General features: G+C 43.8%; 1 pseudogene; it reads right to left on the bottom strand.

Annotated features, from left to right (window-relative positions):
* Positions 1-2,560: 2,560 nt before the first annotated feature.
* Taf15-ps1 (TATA-box binding protein associated factor 15, pseudogene 1) lies at positions 2,561-4,484 on the bottom strand (annotated as a pseudogene).
* Between the last annotated feature and the right edge of the window lie 262 nt (positions 4,485-4,746).

The following is a 4,746-nucleotide window of genomic DNA, read 5'->3' as shown; positions in this document are numbered from 1 at the left end:
CTAGGTTACTCAACTCCCAGGGAGTTGATACAGCAGGCTTCAGACATGGTGGCTTTCTGCAGAACAAGGTACAATTTACATCACTGAAACCTCAAAGATAATGGGTCCAAAGTAGCTGAGAAGAGATTTTCTTGCCACTTAAGGGCACTATCAATTTGAGCACAAGTGTTTCCATTCCAATTTTGTAGTTACTATAAAAACTACGTTGAAAATCCAAAATAACTGTCGCCCTCTTCCCAATTTACTCCAATAGTATGTCAGCCTCAGGGTTGCCCACCAATTATCTCTGCTTGCCCTTTTGTCATTTTTTTTTTTGCCAGATTATTCCACAGGTCTACAACCTGACAGGATTTATTTATGGTCTCTGGAGAGGTATATTGCTTCTAATACTGACAAAGGTAATCAATCCCTGTAAGATCTATGGATCTGTCTCTACACAGCAAAGTGATCTTTGGAGGACTTTTTTGAGGTCACTGTTCTCTTAAAGGCATGGGGGCACTGAAGCAGTTGTGTTGACTGGCAACATCTTCTCAAGCAATGCTCAATGGTTGGCAATGCACTAGAACCACTGCAGTAAAAGCTTTTGAGGAAAGCACTGATGGTGCTCCTCCAGCCCTGGTGCCTCAGGTTATCTTAGAATGAGACCTGGACAGTGATGGGTTAGCAGCTCTCTAGGTAATTTTCATAGACTCCCCTTTAGAAAAGATCCCTAGCTAATTCATCAAGGAACAAGAACTAGAGACCAAAAGTGATGGCCCCTTTGTAGCAGTCTAGCTCAATAAAAGGACATTATTTTATTAAAAATTACCCATGATTTAACAGTCTGGTAGGCATTGTGAGCAAAGAATTGGCCTGGCTGTTTTATAGCACACTGTCTGGATGTGATGGCTAAGTTTGTTAACCCTCTGATGTTCTCTTCTCAACTCCGGAGGCAGCTTCTAACTTAGTAGTTTACATTTGACACAACACTAGACTCCAGTAATGTATAGAGATCAATCATGTAAGGTATTTCTCCTCCTTGACTGTGAGTTCCAATGACTTTTAAAAGTGGCTTCTATGTATGCTAATTTTTTCCTTATAGTGTTTCAGTATTTAAACATTCAGGAGAAAGCAAAGTTAGAGATACCAGGATTTTGTGTCAGTTGTCCTAGATCCAGACATGAGGAGTCTGGTGGCTTGCAGTTCCCAGTCCTGGGAGTCCCATTTCCAAGCATGGTGTTAGAGTATCCTGGGTATGACAGCGTGGGTATGGAATTGAAAGACTTAGCACCTAGCAACAGCTTGAAATAGGATAGGTCAACAGTATCTCATAGCTCTTTTATGCACCATAGGTCACTGTTTCCATTGGTCACATCATTCTTGGTAGCACAATGTCCCTTTCAAATCCCCCAAAATCTCTGTGGGAAATCTCATTAGACAAAATACACTTCTCTTTTTAACTAGGCTTATGAGTAACTTCTCACTGTAGCTGTTTTCTTGTTTCAATTATATTAAAAAGGCAAATGGTTTCCAAGTGTGGCTATCTGGACTTATAGAAACAGCAATATCTGGAACGTTAACATTATTATTATTATTATTATCATCATCATCATCATCATCGTCATCATCATTAACCAGTAACCATTATTTGGATGAAGTATTGGGGAATCACACCTGGAAGAGATTAATGCTCATCCTGGGGGGGTGCATTTGGTTTTAGTGAGCTAGTTGTTACAATGTGAGGACCACATCCATGTTCTTTGTTCCTCATGCATGTAGCCAGTTCCATTTTCACTTATGTGCCACATTATGGCATTGTTAAGGTGGTCCTCATCAGTTGATGCAGATGAGGTTGTGTGATCTTGTACTCTCAGACCCCTAAGCTTCGAGTTAAGGAAGTCTCTTTTCTTTGTATGCTCTAGTCTCAGGTATATTGCTATAACAACAGAAGACAGGTTAATATGGAAAACTGGTATTGAGTAGGATTGTTGCTATATTTATGAATATTAAAATATAGAAATGGTTTTGAAATGGTAATGGGCAGATGTAGGAAGAATTTTGAAGAACAGGCTAGAGAGTATTTTATTGTAAGCAGAAAATTATGGACAATTGAAGGGAATCAGCCAGTTGGGACTGGCAAACATGACTCCAGCAGGCCTTGCCCTTCCTTTCCTTCTCCTTCCTCACCATTCAATCTGTCTTGCTAGTAACCACTAAGTTACATTTCTGAAGCTAGCTACTAAGGTCCATTCCCTTATTTGACCACTAACTCCTCCTGAGGCTCAAGGTATTGAAGTCCAGCAATCAAAAGCTTTCTTTGGCTCACCTAATTAACAGCCCAAGTAAAATTAAGCACCTTATCCTAACATAGGGTTTCCTCCTTTACTTTTTTTCCCCCAGAAAAAACAAGCAGCTTTTTATTGCAGTATTACAAAACACTTTCCATTTTGGCCATATTTTACAACGCATTTAGCTTTAAGGGTTGGGAAAGAGAGGGTGGGAAACTAAAAGGGAAAATTTTAATGGACATTTCTAAAAGGAAAGCTGTCCCCAGCCCTCCCACCCAAATAAAAACCCAAATGTCAATTTCACTACCCAAGAGGCCATGAGGAAAGCAGCAGGCACATTCTGACAATTCCCCATGGATTATGTCAGAGACAAGAGAGCATTGGAAACAGTCATCAGTACGGTCGGTTGTGCTGATCATTTCTGTAGTCATTTCTTCCTCCCATTTTGCCTCCATAGCCACCTCGGTCTCCTCCATAGCCACCTCTGTCGCCTCCATTACCCCCACCTTGGTCTCCTCCGTAGCCAACACTTCGGTCTCCACCATAGCCTCCACTGCCACAACCACCACGGTCTCCTCCATAGGCCCCCCGGCTGCGGTTTCCTCCGTATCCTCCTCGATCTCCTCCATAGCTGCCCCCTCGGTCTCCACCATAACCATCTCTGTCTCCTCCAGAACCACCTCCTCTATTCCCACCATAGCCACCTCCACTCCTGTCTTCACCATAACCACTCCCACTCCTGTCTGCACCATAGCTACCACCACTCCTATCTCCACCATAACCACTCCCACTCCTGTCTGCACCATAGCTACCACCACTCCTATTTCCACCATAACCACCCCCACTCCTGTCTGCACCAGAGCCACCTCGGTCTCCATCTCTGCCCCCACGACCTCTGAAGCCTTTCTCCGCTGTAGCCTCTCCCCTGGAAATCTCCCCCTGAGGGACGAGAGTCCTCTCGTCTTGGCTCATTGCACGGATTACAGGAATTCCTTCGAGCAAAATTCATATTCCCACATGACAGATTAGGGCAAACCCAGTCCCCATTCTTAGGGTCTCTACCTTGCCCCTGAAAACCTCCACGGCCTCTATATCCTCCACGACCTCGCTGTCCACCTCTACTTCCACCACCTCTCATGAATTCAGGCCTTCTCGTGGCAAATGACACTTTAATGATGTTTCCATGAAATTCTTTTCCATCAAACCAATCAATGGCTGCCTTAGCTGATGGAGGGTCATCAAATGACACTGTTGCTTCCCCTTTTAGCTTTCCTGTGTCTTTGTCTGTGTAAAGATTTATCATTGGTTTTCCAGTCTTTTTGTTAGTCTTGATAATTCCTATTTGCTTAAAGAACTCTCCCACTTGATCTGTAGACAAGCCCTCTCCAAGTCCTTGCACAAAGATTGTGTTGTTATCTGAATTATCAGACTCTGAATCAGCATCTGGTCTGGGTTCATAATCCCTGTGAACACCAAAATTTTTGAAGCCACCACGGTCACCACCACTTGATCCTGTTCAGGACCTCTTCCATCCCTGTGATATTCCCCACGCCTTCTACCTCCTTCCTGTGACCCGCCATATCCTCTATTATCTTCTTCATACCTACTCACAGCACGATGGTCATCTTGTGTGTGGTGGCTGTAGTTTTCCCTTTGTGGATGGTGAGACTGCTGGTTTTGATTATAGGAATCATGCTGCTGATAATTGGACTGCTCATCATATGAGCCTTGGGGCTGATCACCACCTGACTGCTGGTCATAAGAATCTTGCTGACATAGTCTGACTGGCCATATGAAGGTGCTCTTTCACCTTGACCTCCTGATGATTCCGTGTTTTGTTGTCCCTGGTTATTATATGACTGCTGGCCATAGGAACTCTGCTTTTGATTCTCATAATTACCATAAGACTGTGAATAACCTGATTGATTTTGTCCATAACCAGAGTAACCACCATAGTTTTGTCCATATGAAGAATCAGTTGTTTGTCCATAGCCGGAATAGCTTTGTTGTGTCTGTCCATAGCCTTGACTGCCTTGATTTCCATAGGAAGTAACTTTGCTGCTCAACCCCAGACTGACTGTAACTTCCAGAATCTGACAAGACTAATAGCCGAGGTGCGGAGCACCCCACCACCCGCAGAGAACAAGGAAAACAGAAGCCAGGTGATGCAGCTGCTGGAGCTGCTCCGAGTCCTCCTTTACTTTTGTAACTTGTCATTTTCCTATGGGCCATGTCTGTCTTCTCTCTGTTTAGAGGCAATCCTTTGATGACCTCTCCTAGCCCCCAGGACAAATATCCCTCCTCCTTCTCCCTAGTTAACTTTCCTCTTCTCCCTGGTCCTATTATCTCCTGTCTTTGTCTCTTATTTCCTCCCTGTACTTTATCCTTCTGGGGCAAATAAATTCCCTTTGTGCTGAGTACTTGCTATTGGGGGTTCCGAGCCAATACTGACTACTTTAGCAGTAATGAGCACGCAGAA

Source organism: Rattus norvegicus, chromosome 18 (assembly GCF_021556685.1).
Source record: "Rattus norvegicus strain SHRSP/BbbUtx chromosome 18, alternate assembly SHRSP_T2T, whole genome shotgun sequence".
Classification (NCBI taxonomy): Eukaryota; Metazoa; Chordata; class Mammalia; order Rodentia; family Muridae; genus Rattus; species Rattus norvegicus.
The sequence above is the reverse complement of the archived record's forward strand: the minus strand, read 5'-3'. Positions and strand labels throughout refer to the sequence as shown.